This window comes from Silurus meridionalis, chromosome 10 (assembly GCF_014805685.1).
Source record: "Silurus meridionalis isolate SWU-2019-XX chromosome 10, ASM1480568v1, whole genome shotgun sequence".
NCBI classification, from domain to species: Eukaryota; Metazoa; Chordata; class Actinopteri; order Siluriformes; family Siluridae; genus Silurus; species Silurus meridionalis.
Window position 1 is genome coordinate 13,587,725 of NC_060893.1, and position 17,548 is coordinate 13,605,272.

The 17,548-nt window shown below is 38.2% G+C and overlaps 1 protein-coding gene across 1 annotated transcript in view; it reads left to right on the forward strand.

Annotated features, from left to right (window-relative positions):
* furinb (furin (paired basic amino acid cleaving enzyme) b) overlaps positions 1 to 17,548 on the forward strand; it is an 87,145-nt gene that overhangs the window by 31,930 nt on the left and 37,667 nt on the right.

Here is a 17,548-nt window from a genome sequence, read left to right on the forward strand (position 1 = left end):
ACTCTATGTTGTCAAAGAACTAGCAGCTAGATGGACAGATAAATTTGCCTGTTTTTATTTTGAACTCCTACGCTAGTGCAGCATGTCAGAATAAAGACTGAAAATAGCACATGCACTTTTAATTAAAAATGTGGCTTGATTGAATGTGACTCGCAGTAATATATAAAAAATCCAGGAGTAGCACACAAATCTGTTTTCATAATTTGTTAAAAACAAATGAATAAAACAAGTAGAGATTGTGAGTCTCTTTCTCTCTCTCTCTCTCTCTCTCTCTCTCTCTCTCTCTCTCTCTCTCTCTCTCTGCCATTTGAAAAAGTGACCCACGTGGCATTTCAGCCCATAGATTGTCAATCTCTTGTGTTTAGAGGGTTTAAGACAAGCAACACTGCTGCACCTGGTACATTTGTACCATCACAACACTTATTAACATGCCACTGTGCTGACAATTGCTTAAGGGATAAAGGGATTTTGAAAAACTATGGTGTGAAATCCGTGGCGGGCGGTCAGGGCCAGCAAAGCCTTCCAGTACATGTATGTTAGATTTTTATGTCCAATCAGATTTCAGCCTCTATGTGCTGCCATGTCAATCTAGTCTGCCCAGGGCCTTCAAAGAAAATTCTGCAATTCTTTTTACCATAGTCTCCTTAAGATATAGCTCTGTTTCTTTAACCAATTAGATTTCATATTCGCCTCACAGTGCAGCTAGCTGGCCCCATATTCTGATTGGTTGGTCAGAGGGAAACTGTTACAGCCAAGTTCGCCTAGTAAAACACGTGTGTGGCACTGCACACATGAATACATCCGAGTTACACTTTTTTATGCCTACGTAGGAAGAGAAATTTTAATGGTCGCGGACATACCTAAAAATACATTTTGAAGAAAAGCTAGACGGCTAGGAGAGGTCGGTCAACCCCTAAGCTAGCTAGCTTGTCTCAGCCCAGGAAAGGGTTTGGTCACCACTTCCAGACCAGTGAATACGAGTGGTACCACTGACTTACAGTCTCCGAGGAGCGGTGCAAATTATGAGTCTGCATCTCTGGTAAATAGGTTGTATTTTATTTACATTTTAGTGTTTTTGTCATGTTATTAGACAAGTATTGATTCTGAACTGCTCCAGATGATGTAGGTGCACAGTTACGGTTGTAGTGTAGAGGTTTGGAGTTTTAACTGGGTTTCTTTATTTAATAAAATGGTATTCACCCTCCATATGTGAAATGTCTCTCTCTCTGTAATGCCACGTGTTTTTGTATAGTATTGATGGTTTCTATAATTGCGTATTTATTTATGTTAATTGTGTATATAATTGGTATTAAGAGGTGGCTTAAGTCGGGTAAGTCCTCACTGAAGGCCCAGGAACCAAATGCATGCCCCGCCACTGTGTAAAATGTACTACAATGTTCACACAACAAACCGCACCAATGTTTGCCAAGTGAGCTTCCTGTTAAAAAAGTTTAGTTCCACTGAAAACCAAAACCGCCTACAATGCAATCTCATAAATATGTAACTTGAATCTACTGCTTTATTTACTTACTGTGGACTTTCTATTAGCATCACAAATTGAAAGACACACTCTGGTTGCTATTTGTTTGTTATACATTTCACTTAAATGTATTTTCCACAAAAAGAGCTTATAAATAGAGATTGTTGCGGTAATGAAAGTTATGCATATAATCTTAGTTGCTTTTTTTTTCCTGCTGTAGAGCGTCTCATTATTTCTTTCTTTATTTCATGGAAAGTACAGAAAGCTAGATACAGTGTGTCACACTGAAAGATGAAAGCTTCTGTGTTCATAACCTCTCCAATTTCTCCAAAGAGAATTACTCATACCCTCATAAGTCACCAACCACACGGCGCTGGTATGCAGCACCCATTCGCATTATGCCGCCCAACAGTTTTTCTTTTGCTGCTGAGTTTTGGTGCTTAATAACTGTAAATAGATGAGTAGAATTAATTTCTGCATTTAAAGAAATGGAATGGACTCTAGAATAGAACTTGTATGACTGTGTGAGGAGATTCTAGGTTATACGAAGCTGTCATAAAATTATTTGATACCACTTTTGTTTTAAAAATTAGTCACTGGTGATAGTAGAATTCAGATTATTCGGAGAACAGTGTTATCCTTTGTCCTTAATACTGATCCTGGTTTTGAAAAGATTCGTACTAGTGCATAGCTTTGCGATGAAGGTCAATGCGTCCTCTCCTCAGCAGACACTGCAGTAATACCACCACACCCTGTCTAGAGAGCATAGTGTCCTTAGTGTTTCTGATTCCTGGTTGTTTATTGTGAGGTTGACATTTGGTTTAAAATTGGGCACATCTCTGCTCACACACGGTCATGCAGTGGAAATGTGCTGGGTTAACAAAGTGCGAGAAGAATTGTGATTATAGGCTACTTATTTGGCTTTGTTTGTAAGTTGCTGGCAGGAGGCAGTTGGGTAATTACTCCCCTGTTGTGCTCATGAGAGGACAGAGGCTGTGTATGCTAATGTCCTTGCAGTGTGAATTCAGACTTTCTTTTACTTTCCCCTCACTTCTCATTTTCTAATTCGCATATTTTTTTCTCTCACTGGTAAAGCTTTTTGTCTCCTAGCCTTGAGCTGATTATTTGCTTTATCTCCTTGTTTCCTGCAGCTAAATGTATTGATTCGTGTAACAGTCAGTGCTTCATATTTTCATAAATGTAAAAGCATACATGTACTTCGTAGTTTCACTCTGATATGCACTGAAGTGAATTATAAAAACTAATTTTTGTTAATTTCTGGGTGGTTTTTGTTTGTTTTTTTCTTTGTCTGCTTGTGAATGAAAAGTTTAACAGCACAAGAAAGACCTCAACCATGTCAGAGTAAAGTTTTGGGGAACATATGAAAACTGAACACCTTTGTGTTTTTGCCTAATAGCTCTCATGGGTGCGGTAAAAAACCCCACAAAGGTCAAATATTGTAGTCATTATACATGATATAATGAAGGCAAGACACATGCTGCGTTTGTTCGCTGCCGTTTTCCAATACCACCGGCACAAGCAGACACAGACATTATAACCATGATTCAAATGGATATAGCTGTAAACCTTGTTGACCTTTTGAAGTTAACATTTGTAAACTCATTTTAAATGGGCATTTACTATGAGCAGGGCTCAGCTTGATTTTTGTGTGTTTTTGTGTGTCTTGCATTGGTCAGTGTTTCTTCCATTTACTTGTGTCTGTTGTTTTATCTGTAGGTGACAAATACAGCTCATTAGGAAGATATCAAAACATCACTTTGATTGATAGTTGAAAATAAGTAGCTCATAAAATCCAAACTACTTATAGTAAAACTGTCCATTTTGTTCTCTCTGTGTGTGAGAATGTGCATTGGACTATGATGTTTGTGGCTGATATTGTGATTTGTGGTGAGAGTATGGAGCAGGTTGAGAAGAGCCTGGAGAGGTGGAGGTATGTGCTGGAGAGAAGGGGAATAAAAGTCAGTAGGAGTAAGACAGAGAACATGTGTGTGAATGAGAGGGAGGGCAGTGGAGTGATGCAGTTGCAGGGAGAAGAGGTGGTGGAGGTGGAGGAGTTTAAGTACCTGGGGTCAACAGTGCAAAGTAATGGAGAGTGTTAGAGAAGTGAAGAAAAAAGTGCAGCAGGGTGGAGTGGGTGGAGAAGAGTGGCAGGAGTGATTTGTGATAGAAGAGTATCTGCGAAAGTGAAAGGGAAATTTTATAGGACTGTGGTGAGACCTGCGATGTTGTATGGTTTAGAGACAGTGGCATTGTGTAAAAGACAGGAGGTGGAGCTGGAGGTAGCAGAGCTGAAGATGTTAAGGTTTTCGTTGGGAGTGACGAGGATGGACAGGATTAGAAATGAGTTTATTAGAGGGACAGCACATGTAGGACGTTTAGGAGACAAGGTGATAGAGGCGAGATTGAGATGGTTTGGACATGTGCAGAGGAGGGACATGGGGTATATCAATAGGAGAATGCTGAGGATGGAGCACCAGGAAGGAGGAGAAGAGGAAGGCAAAGGAGGAGGTTTATGGATGTGGTAAGGGAGCACATGCAGGTAGTTGGTTTGAAAGAGGCAGATGTAGAGGACAGAGTAGTATAGAGACGGATGATCCGCTGTGACACCCCTAACAGGAGCAGTCAAAATAAGAAGTGTGTAGTTCAGGAATTCCACTGATGTTTTTAACCATTTTTGCACAATTATATACTGAGAAATTAATAAAGTTAATTGGTTTGACAGATATTGTGTCCTACTAGATGATCTTTCCAAATTATTATAATAGTTTACTGTTCAGAACCAGGTCTTAAAGCTTTTAAACCCTCCTAAACATTATTACAAAAAATGCTATCAATGGGTAGCCTGATGTCTATTTAGAGACCATTTTACAATAAAATGGCAGTAAGGCCATTTTTTTCCCCAATGTGATTTATGCATCAAGCCAAACCCCCAAACCCAACACTGTACAGTACAAATGGATATGATGCTGGCTCATTATAACAGAAAATGTCCCAGAGCCATTTAACTTTACAATGCCTAACTATATTGAAAAGAATTGCAACAGACAGATAAAATGTGAGCCAGAAGAGAGAGTGAGACTGAAGCAGCTGGTAGAACATCCTCCTAGGCTAACCACAACTGTATGTCTGTGTTGCCGCAATTGGCAGTTCATAATGGCCTTTTTGAGGACTCAATGTGTCATGAACACATCCACCCTGCAGTCTGTAGAACCATAAAGGACAACAAAAATCCCCACAGACGATCATATCCAGATGTCAAACAAAAAATAGAACTGTATGAAAAGCACATAATTTATTTTCGCCGCGATTTATAGGTTATATCTTATTTACAAATCCTTTTTCTCAATAATGTACTGTATAATATTTTTTGAGCAATACTAAAGTATTGTTTCTAGCCTACTTCATGTTACATTAAACATCCTGCAACTACTCTGATGAATATTAGTTGCCTGAAAACCGTTGGCATGGTGCACGGACTGACAGTGTTTCCCAGGGACAAACATTCACTCCATAGAGGCATGCGTATGGCATTGAAAAACCGCATACAAAGAAAACCGCTTAATTTTCTGAATAGATTAAAAAAAAAGAAAAAAGCTGAAAAGCCGTTGTGTCATTTAATCGACAAATCTATTGGTTCATTGTAGTTGTCTTGACTTCTGACTAAGCACTGAATCAGTAAACTGTTGTAGAACAGAGCATTTCTTCTCCAAACCCTCAGAGTCTTCAGATAGATCTTTTAGTAATTTAGCGAGACATTATGAAAAATGTTCAATTAGAAAGCTTGAGGGTATTTGTGCATTCACCTGCTTAAAGTGCACACAGTGCATTTTAATGGATAATCTATAAATAAATAGATTTGCAATCATAATACCATGCAAAACAAAGTTAGTATTCTATAAGTAAATACTGTGCCATGCCTATTTTCAACGATTTGCCTTTTATAGCAAACGATACTAGAATGTAATAGATTGCATTGTGCAATGTAAAAAGCGAAATCGTTTGAAAAATTAGCTTGCCCACACCGCTTGTTTTAGAAAGACGCATTTGAATATCCCCCAAAGGCAACCATTTAGTATTTCCCTAAAATCTTTCTTACTTATCCTGACTTTTCATTAGAAGGAAACCAGCTAGCAGCAAGTCATGCTGTGCCAATTAATCAATCAGTTAGTTTAATTGAAGCTCTGTGGGTTACACGGAAGGAACACCGATTTCTATAAACATAATGAGATTGCTTTGGAAAATATAGAATTGTGTTAATGTGATTTATTTAACTTTATTAAAATCACACAGTGCAGTTTTCACTCTTCAGTTGAATAGTCTCAAACCACCCACTTGATGTAAACACGCGCACACACACTGCTCAGTAGGACTTGAGCTCTGCTCTAACACACCTGACTCGGCTAACAAGTGGCTCAATAATTACACAATGAGCTAATATAGATGTGTTAGAGAAGAGGAAACTAAGGTGGATAGAGATTTCCAACCAGTGAATTTGTATGTAAAAACACACTCGCGTACAAATGAATAAGGACTAAAATCTGAGAAGGTGAGAAATTTGGCTTATTTTTTGAGCCCTTTAAGTCTAATTATGTATCTAAATCAGGTGGATATAGGAGGTTTGAAAGAATAAGTGTCATAATCGTATTAAAATGGCAAGAGAAGAACAGAGAAATAGTGTAGAACAGTCTAGTGAAAGCTTGTTACACTCATACACATCATGTTCTTGTGACAGACCTGTAATATTTGTGTATAGTGTGCTTTTTTTAGGAGACTAGTTAGATTTTTCTCATAACTAGAATTGATGATTACTTGTCAGTGTGGCTCATATTTCCTATAAAGACTGAACAGCTCTTCTAATTACATGCTTCAAATATTTTTAAAACAGAAGACAACTACAGAGATGTTTAAGTTATTAATTCTTATGTAAAGCTTAATGTTGAAGCTTCGCGGTTGAGAATCAAGCTATGTTTATACTTGCCACAACATTATGTCTTAACACTGTGCACTGAACACAAGCTAATAGGCAGCAGCCTGTTGTAATAAGTGTGTCATGAATACCTGACATGTAACGTGCACACTTTTAGAATAGTGAAGCAATTAGGGGAGTAGAAAATATCTTTACGCACAGCACTTGGGGAAAAAAAAAGTATTCAGACTCAATGGCAACAGCTTTAAAGAAGATATGTTTTTTTAATAAAAACAATTTCCATTTTAGTAATGTGACCATTATGGAATATTGCTATTTTTTCAGGTGTAATTATAACCAGGATATAGCAGCCTTCTATGAATATTATAGTGACTGTAAAGCAGAAATACTCCAGCTGCTACTTGCCTAGGTTTTCTGCTAAGAATAGCATCTGAATCTCACGAGCATGAAGTCTTTTTAAAGCCTTTTGACTGAATACAAAAGAAGTTATCCAAGTGTAAGTGACCTAGTGAACTAAAACAGATTTTATTAGCTGTCTTCCCAAAGGACCACAGTGAGGTTGTTTGGCACTGTGCAGGCGAAGGGTTTCAGAACAACGGCTATCCATCTGGGATTTGAGTTTTATGATGCGGGAAACAGATCCACCTCTTTTGGCTAAAACACACTAGTGAATCTTTGATGAGCTTTCAGTATCTATTCTTTCTCTATTGTATGATTTACATACTGAATTTCACTTCATTACATTTGAAGAGATTATTCCAGGTGCAGCAAAATCACGATCTTCTATTGTCTATTGTCAGTGTTGAGTGTTGGCATGATACAGTGTGGACTTCTCTCTGTTGGGTGTTGGGCTGTTTGTGAAAGCCTGCAGTGTTTCGCGTTTTATCTCTTCTCACCTCCAAGAGCCCTGCCTGAGGCAAATGAAATATAAATACATATATAAATAAATAACCAGGATCAGAAAACGATGTGTGCAAAGAATGAATACCTGACTCAAAGGATGACCAACTAAACAATATTATGTAAAGCATGTACATAGAGCTGTATGGAGTAATAGAGTATGTGGGTAGACAAAAAGATTGACTATCCATGAAATGTTGTAGCCTACTTATGTAATACTAGGTTTGTGTTATATTGATTTATTTTCCCCCCCTGCTTTTTCCAACAATTTACCACTTTTAAAAATGGCAATAAAAAGTGTAATCACTCTGAAGCAATAGTCTAAGAAAACCAGAAATACGCTTTGCAGGTTTATGGAGCGTAGGAGAGGAAAAATGTCATCAGGCAATTGTAAAAAATCAGCTGCCGAATGAAATTTTAGTTGATTTCACAGTAAAATGTTTTCAAAGGATAATAATAATTGCACAGTATAACTTGCACAATTCTTTTACAAATTGATTGTTAGTCGTATCAGACTTTTTCCTTATTTCCTCATGTTTTATGGCATCAGCAATAAATATAGATAACTTGTGTCAACTGTATTCTTGCCTAATATTAGTCAAACAAATAGTAATAAATTGTATTTTCTTTTAATTTAAAATATTCTTCATTTACTTCAGCAAAAAGCAGAGACACCTGGGAAGTCAGGAGAGCATGTGAGATTGGAGAAAGGGGTGGGGCTTTAAGCTGGTTCATTTAATATCACACACACACATATATATATATATATATATATATATATATATATATATATATATATATATATATATATATATATATATATATATATATATGGATTGACTAATTTCCTGTTTTTCCTGTTCCTGTTTTATAGGGAAGAAAGACTTCTGGTCTTTTTTGTGTGTTTTTAGGTGATAATTCTTAATAGTATATGTCAGTGGCTATGTAATATTGTGTAGAGAAAATTGCATCACTATTTCCAGTGGTAGGCGGTCAGGGCCAGCAAGGCCTTCTCTGCTGGCCTAAACACTATCAGAAGCACTGACCTACATTTACACAATACATTCTAATGTTTGTTTCATAAATTTTATTAATTTATTTCCAACAGTTTATTCTCTTCATTTCGTAGCGTTTCTCTTGGCTGCACTGCTTCCAGTACGTGTATGTGGATGTTAGATTTTTTTGCCCATTCAGATTTCAGCCTCTATGTGCTGCCATGTGAATCTAATCTGCCCAGGGCCTTTACAATCAGTAGTGCTGGCCAATGTACCTTAGACTATATCAGCAATGGGTCTGTTTCTTTTACAAATCAAATTTCGTCCTTTGATTGGTTGGTCAGAGGGAAACTTTGAGCCAAGATCGACTAGCAAAACAGGTTTGTAGTGCTCTGCACATGTTAATACATCCGAGTTAGACTTTTTTATGCCCACAATGGCTGACTGAGGAAGAGAAACTGATTTGGACGTACGTAAAAATACATTTTCAAGAAAAGCTAGACATCGTGAGGAAAGGTCGGACAACCCCAAAGCTAGCTAGCGTGTCTCAGCCCGGGAAAGGGTTTGTTCACCACTTCCAGACCAGTGAATACGAGCGGTACCACTGGATTACAGCCTCTGAGGAGTGGTGCAAATTATGTGAGAATGCATTATGAGTATGCATCTCTGGTGAGTAGGTTGTATTTTATTTACATTTTTTATGTTGTTCTAGTGTAGAGGTTTGGAGCTTGCTTTAGTAAAATGGTATTCACCCTTCACATGTGAAATGCCTCTCTCTCTGTAATGCCACGCGTTGTTGTATGGCGTTTTTGTTTAGTATTGATGGTTTCTATAATTGCAACATGATAGTGGTGATATTAAGAGGTGGATTAAGTTGGATAAGTCCCCACTGAACGTCCAGGAACCAAATGCACGGCCCGCCACTGACTATTTCACACAAGTCTCTTTAACACATTTAATGGCAACACTATTTTATACCGTTCTGTGAATTTAAGGGAGACAGAAGAAACTCATTCATGTCATCCTTCTCTCTTTCAATTTTTTTATATTTGGGTTTTTTACATTCTTAAATGTAATCTTGCTTCTATATAATCAAAGCAAATATAATAATATACAATAAATAAACTGTTCAAGTAAAAAATACACGTCACACATACATTTTCTCCAGAATTCTTCTCATCCGCTTTCACTGTGCCACTGTGTTTAATCATTGATTTTCTGCCATTTGACCTGTTTCTACCCCATGACAGCTCCCAAGCTATAGCTACCCACTGTCTTTTCAAAAGAACTTCACATATCTGTCTGACACACATTAGACCTGTCTTTGACTGGCAGGTGTCGCCGCCACCCCCCACCCCCCACCCCACCTCTGAGGGTTCTCTGAGTGTCCTTGGAGTGAAAGAATTGTCCTTAAGTTTCATTTCCTCAGAATTCATTTTAAAAAGCTTCCAGCAAAATACATAGCTGAGACTTCATGGTTTAAAAATTTGCCTGGGTTTCTTGCATGCCAGATCTCTGACCCATATTGAAGATCCAGTGTATATTTTCCTCACACTATTTTACAGTTTCGTAGTCGGTGCTCATTCCAGAACGGCCGTTAGTTTCTCAAATTGTCATAATCAGATCACTTGGGCTGTTTGCCATTATAACACTTTGCTGATGACTCTGTAAACCTTTCAGATACGCACCACTCTGAACTTGTTTTGGTGCCAAGCTGTTCTCTTTATATTTGCAAAGAAACATGCTGAAAATGGGTGAACCCCTGAATTTAGGCATGTTTTGGAAATCTGCAAGTCTTAATTAAAACTCATAACTAGATTGCTGTCTATTTTTTTTCCATGATGTAAAAAAAAAAAACATTTAATTTAGCGTAATTTAATCTGAGCACAAACTTGATCGTGATTTATTCAATCAGTATGCCTCACTGCTTTAAGTTAAAACTGGCCATGAGTTAAATAAATTGATCAGGACTACTGTGTTTGAGGATGTTTGTTCTCTCAGCATTTCTAAGAAGGTAATTTACCCCTGTGGACACAGCATGGAGGTGTGACTGATTTTACTGAAGAGAAAGAGGAGGAGAGCATTTGTGGTATATAAATGGCATCATAATTAATAGAATCTAGATATCAAGTCCCTCAAATGAGTGCATTTGCTGTTTTTTTAAATCAAACAATAGTAGTTAGCATGTGAATATTAGGAAACGTGTGTGTGTGTGTGTGTGTGTGTGTGTGTGTGTGTGTGCGAGAGAGAAGGAGAGAGAGCGAGAGAGAAGAAGAGAGATGGGGCAGAGATAAATGAAAAGCTTACATGCCCGTGTGCTTATCCTAGTACGCCTTCTGTTAATCTGTTCAACAGAGTCACGTTAATACATACAAAAATATGATAAGAAGAAATAGCACTGCTTGTGGATGAGTCACAGCCGACATTCTTACTTTGGGCAATTTTCAAAACCTTCTCATTCTATTTTTAAAGTGCATCATCTGTGACATTTATCTTGAGGCTCTGAATTAGTTTCTACACAATTCTCGCTGTGTCCTCACCTCCAAGCTTAGCAACTCTACTTTTATTTGCCTCCACTTAGCATCTGGGGTTTTTTTTTTCTGTTTTTCCTTACTGCCACGTTTCCTTGTATTTTTCCATCAATATATACATATAAAGCCTAAAGGCAGTGTAATAAATGATAACTGTATTATCTCTGTGATAAGGGGAAAATTTTGGATTAGCCAGTGATTACTATGCATGCTAAGAAAAAAGGTCTTAACATGCTTACTACATATTGTACATAACATCTCCAGGCATTAATTAATAATCTAATATTGTGCTAATATGCTGACTAATTTGAATAATTATCGCCATTAAAACCATATGACCTAGCTAATGCAAAGGTTTTCTACTTTCTGGTGTGTTTATGAAGCATGGGATTGCAAAGCTGGTTGTAAAAAGAATATTTAGTAATAAAGAAAGCACCGTTTAAAGGTTAATGTACTTTGCTTGAGGAAAACTGTTTACTAATGTGGTTAAAGCCCAGTAGGGAAAAAAGATACTCTCACATAGCGTCCTCTCTGTATGTGTAAGGGAAAATGAGTTAGAGAAGAACACATGCACACACAATTTTGTGTAGCAAGTAAAGTTTCTCTCATCCATAATTAATAAGAGCACATTAATACATGGTCAGATTCCTTATTATTTAGTTTCTTTTGTCTTTTTGGTTTCTGCTGCAATGTCAGGAGATGAACAAGCTTCCTGTAATTTAGAGAAAGAAATATGTTTACTGACTGACGCGCTTGCCAAGAGTTAGCTCTTAACTCACGTAGATGCTTGAACATATTGAGTTTTGCTTTGCTGTGTTCATTTTAGTCAGTTATGATTTAGGGTTGAGTCAGAGTGCATTTGTCTTTGTAATTCTATGCGATTTTGCTCTGCAATTACTCTTGCTTGTCCCTGCAGACCTCGATCACCTCCAGAAGGTCTTTAGCTCTACTGTTTGGATTAGATCCTATGCTGCTAGGACTATCTAGGAGATCAGACCGAGAGAACAGATTCCAATCTTATACCAAGCAAGCCAATATGAATTGAAGTTGTGAAACCTGAACTACATTTGATTATCGCTTAAAAAAAAAAGTCAGGAAATCACATGGACAGGATTATTTGAGTTGCAATCTAGCATTGCACCTACATGCAGGGCTGGAACTTGGGATGCAGTGAGAGTGAAATCTTGTCGTCTCCTCTCGACATGTGCCAGTATGGAGGCGTATTCTCAGAGCGAGAGGAGCCTACACACATTGTAGTCATGTTCAGGGCTTAATCTGAGTGAAAGGAGTGTCTGAATTTCTGACTATCTAACTCGATTTTTTGGACGTATCCATTGATTTCAGTGACCGAATGCAGAATACATGTAATGCGTGTTTTAGTAGGCTGTTAAGTGACTGTTTTAAAAGCAGTCTGCGAGTAAATCTGGTGTAAATGTAAGTGCTCCTTTAACATCACACAGCATGTATGTACTTGGCATCAACGATGGCACAAAGGCAGTCCGGGTTGTTTTTGTTTTGTTGCGCAAGAAAAAGAATACTTACTTTAAAGAGTCTAAAGAGCAACGTGTATCATATTTGACTTGCTTGGCATATACTGCCTAAAAATATTTGAACATCTATTTGAGAGCTTTTTATTTTTTCCAAGCAGTCAGTAAATTATTCAGACTAAATAATAGTGCATTGAGTTGAGGCATCTCCGCACCAAAGAAAATTAAGTGCTTTAGTGCTTTTCTGAGTGCCGTGTTTTTTTGACTAGTTGGGTTTTAATCCACCTCTCTCACCACATCTGGCTTTGAAAACTCTGATCTGTGATTGGGGCAGGGTTTTGAATATAACGTTCAAAGCTTTCATAGTAAGAATAGTGCTGCCTGTTGTAAATATGTCTTTCTCAACCAGTGGGGAGCACACCATGGTGGCCTAAGGGTTTGCTTCAAATAAATCAAATCACTGGAATGGCTTTGCACACACACGCACACACATATTGAAGTATCACAATGTTTACAGCCCATATTCTCCATTATCCGTTTCCTGCTCTTTCTCCTTCTGCCAGGGAGTGCAATTCTGGCAAATGCATTTCATAAGATGCAAGTTCAGATGGTGGTGCTATTGAATCCAAATTCCATGCAGTGAGATATCCAGATATTCCTTTTCATTCATTTAAGACTGATAAAAAAACAAAAAGAAGACTTGCTCTGGGAGTAAAATATGTTTTCATCTGGCTTAGCAATGCAAAAGAGCAAATGAACAATAGTGATTTCTTTAGTCTTTTAGCAAATGAGACAATGAATCATGCATTTAGTCAGGAGGCCAGAAGAACTAATGTTGTGTTGTGCTTAATGAGGAGCTGAAAGTTATCAACTCCCTGCTCTTTCTTTTTATTTATCCTCATTCTCACTCTCTAATGTCTTACCTACTTTGGTGTATGTCTGCTGGCATTGAGCTGGAAGGAAAAAAGTATATAGAACTTTATGTGGATTGCTGCATTTGTGGCTTCTTAAATTTAATATGACCTTTATCTATGTCTTTGTAATGAACATGGGCATTTAATCTCACCATATTTTAATGAAGGAACAGTTCAAATATTTCAGGTCATAGATGGAAAAAGAGTAATGAGCTCTTAAAAAGAAGGCAGATGGAGTCTGTCTCTCTCTCTCTTTCTCTTTAACACACACACACACACACACACACACACACACACACACACACACACACACACACACACACACACAATAATTCACATAAATGTGAACAGAATGCAAGGTTCTGGATGTAGCATACAGAGAATAAAAGCTAGATGATTAAAGCTGTTACCTTGGTGACTCCACACCAATGCAGTGGGATGTACAGTGTAAATGTATCTCAGTATTCATCACATAATACGGATGTGATGAGTTTAGAAGCTCTAGGCTACTCTTAGCCTTCCTCTGGCCTTGTGGTTGACTGAGTCGCCCAAACCTGTGACTCTTCAGAATATGCTCTAAAAAGAAAAAGTGTCAGTTTGCAGTCTTTGTAAACCCAGCACTGCACATTTTAGACCTCATTTAATACGCCTGACTCAGCCAATTATCAAGGTCTTCTTAAGCTAAATTAAGTATGTTAGCTGAAGGAAGACTCAAACCTCTGTAAGGCTATGGATCGGTACATGACTCGCAGGTCCTGGTCATTTGGTAAAAGGTAGCAATTCACTCCGGTTTTATTTGTTAATTCTCAACAGCTATATACAGTGCCTGTTTCACTGAGGATATGTAGACTCTTGTGCCTACAAGGAACATAAGACAGTAAACCTAGTCTTATTGTCACTGCTAGTTCAATCTGTTTTATTGTGCTGTACTGTGTGCATTTTGGGACCGATTTTAGACACTTTCCTTCAATTCAAGCCATATAGATTCGAAAATCAAATAAACAGTTTTCAGCCCAGCGCCTTTGCTTCAGTTGCCAGGGCTGCTGCACTGCTAAACATGCTGGGTTCACTGTCAGATTCAGATGTCTGACTATGTTTGCTCACAGCTTAATAACATGTTAAACATTTATTTGATAGCTCAATCAGAGGAAAAAATCAGTAATGTAAACAACCAAATCACATAGTGATTACAACAATGAGTATCTCATCAGGCTAATACAAACTAATCTTTTTTTTTTTTTTACCTGATGGAATAATGCATTTAATTATTTGTTAAATGAAAAAAATGTTTGCCTTGTAAATCTACCACAGTTTCATTAAAGCATTCCTGTCAGAAAACAAATCTTTTGTTACAAAACAGAGATGAAAATTGGATTTTAACAGGTTTAGCATCCAGCTCATACTTCTATGCAGAATGTTGCAGAATACAAATTTCTCCACTCGCCTTCTGTCCATTGATGACATTTGGAGGACATTTTGCTGGCACTGTCACCATGTTTTGACTTGATAAACCTAATAATGAGATTATAAAACCAGCCACCATGCTCAACTAATTTTAGCTACATGTAATATTGACAGGACACGCACTTGTGTTTGTAAGTGGAGGGTAGAGTCTGGGAGATGGACTGAGTATTTCCAGGAATGACCGTGCACATGTGCATAATTAATCTGGCCCCCTTTTTGATCTGTTTGTGTGTGTGTTGCACAGGGAGGTAGAAAGGAGAGAGCACTTTGAACAAGGCCGAGCTGTGAGGAAGCAGAAATGTGTGTTTGTGTTTTTGTTATTTTCCAAATATGGTGCTGATACACAGGGAGAGAACATCAAGATAAAAGTCAATTGATGTTCTCCAAAGCTTACATCCGGTGTCCCTTGTTTTAAAGCAATACTACACAGGGATGTTTTTTTTGTTATGATTAAATTTGGTAATGAATACAGTTAAATTGCAATAGGATGTCGGTTGTCTGAAAAGGGGCACACACGTCATTTAGAGGCAATTTAAAATCAATAGTGTTCCTCCAACCATGTTTTTTGGAATTTGGAGGAAACTGGAGAACCCAGAGGAAGCCTGTGCAAATATGCAGGGTAGCTGCACACAGACAGTAATCCGAGCTCAGGATCAAAAACAGGGACCCTGGAGCTATGAAGCAGCAATGAAATCTCCTGGGAGATTTTCGGATTTACAGATATTTTTGCACGTAAATACAGTTTTAAATACTACACTGCAATATTCCACAATGGGAAACGGAGACGTGTGCTCTGGCTTACAGGCTGTTATGTGGGATCAGAAAGCGAGAAAGAGATATGATGTGCTGCTGTCTTGGACAGGTAGCAGCAGGGGTTTGGAGGTAATGTGTCTCATGCTACAAACAGTTGCATTCACATCTAACAGAAGGAAAAAGAAAGACAGACTAAAGGAGGTAGATAGGCAGACAGAGAAAGGATGAGACAGGAAGAGGCATAGAAAATAAAAGGATATAGTACAATAGTAACAAAGGGACAAAATCGGGTTGTGAATTGAAAAGCAGGGGGTGGGGGATAAAGGAGACTGTACCTTCATCTCTTGACCTTACATCTGTACTCAGCTCTGACGTGTGTATGGACAAGTGTGGGTGGGCAAGTGTGGGATTCTCTGTTTGTGCAAATCCAATTGTGTGTGAGCGCATGTGTGTGTGTGTGTGTGTGTGTGTGTGTGTGTGTGTGTGTGTGTGACAGAGAGAGAGAGAGAGAGAGAGAGAGAGAGAGAGGATGCATGTGACCTTGTACAAAAGGCACAAAAAGGAGACAGGATGAGTAATGACAAAAGTATGAGTAATGCCATCTTTCTCTTCCTCTCTCTCTCTCTCTCTCTCTCTCTCTTTCACTCATATTCATGCTCTCATACATACACACTTTCCATAAGCTTCAAACATTTGCCATGCCTGGAGAGCTGGAAACCAACACAGTTTGGTGATTTTCCTGCTGGACTCAGGCCCTCATCCTGATTGGAATTGCGCACTTCTGTTGCAAACAGAGATATTCAAAAGCATTCGTTTGCATATGGAGCACCATATGCAACACAAAAAAAAACAATTTGGCCATGTATCTATCATGGAAAATCCCATACTTCAAAATTATGCACGTTCCACGGTTGTTATATGTAACGAAAATATGAATATTCCAACAGCACAGGTTTTTGATGAGGTAATCTTATTTACATCATCATATTTTTGTTGATGAAAATATTTTTTTATGCAAACAGGCTAAATTTGCAAACAATTTTAAGGCATTTCTTGTTCATATTGTACAAAAGTCCATGCTAATTACATAAAAAATGTTTGCGGTTCATCTAGCTTCCACCTCAAATGCTCTAAAACAGCGGCCCCCAACCTTTTTTGCGTCACGGACGGGATCAATCTCAGACAATATTTTCACGGCCATTAAGGTGTGGTGAAAAAATACAACAAAATTAAAATGATACAACTGACATAGAAACTGGTATTTTCTAAATATAATAATAAACGTGAATCCACTGTGTTGTTTTTGGTTCATTTTGTTTGCTTGGGGGTTTGAATTTAGCGGTAATGTATTATGTGTTGGCGGCCAGAGCAGCCCCTTTAAAAAGGTAGTAGATGGAGGTAAGACATGTGACCGAGGCAAGCAGCTTGATATGCATCAAGAGTGTGTCATAGACAGATGTGGTGGAAAGAATCCGGTAATAAAAAATAAAACGGAAATAATGTAAGTTTTGTATTCTTTCTGTGTGGCCTGGTACCAATTGACCCGCAGACCGGTGCCAGTCCTTGGCCCGGGGGTTGGGGACCACTGCTCCAAAAGATTTCTGAAACTACAGTAAGCCACAATGTTGATTTACGCTGCATTTTGCAGCCACACAAAAACAATGATCTATGGTAATTGGTTGCAATGTCAGTCAGGCAGCCTCTTTACATGTACAGCCGAGATAAAGAAAAGAGAAAGATGGCTGTATGACACTAGTATTTATTGCTACTTCTTCATCATACATCACGCCATGACGCTGGTGGAACGTCTGGGAATACGTGCGTACACACAAAGTGCTAAAATACAGTAGTGCTATGTAAGCAGATTTGTTATAGCCCTACATACACACGAACACACACAAAACCATCCATCTTCCTCTTAGGCATTTGTCATAGTTGGGCTGTTGCCGATGCAGGCTGTAGGGTTGTATGAAGGTGAGGAGCCGCAACCGTAAATGAGATGTTTGGGTTTAATCATCCGTTTTTCTCTATTTTAGCCTGAATATTGCGCTCCGTATCCCCCTCTCTCTCTCGCTC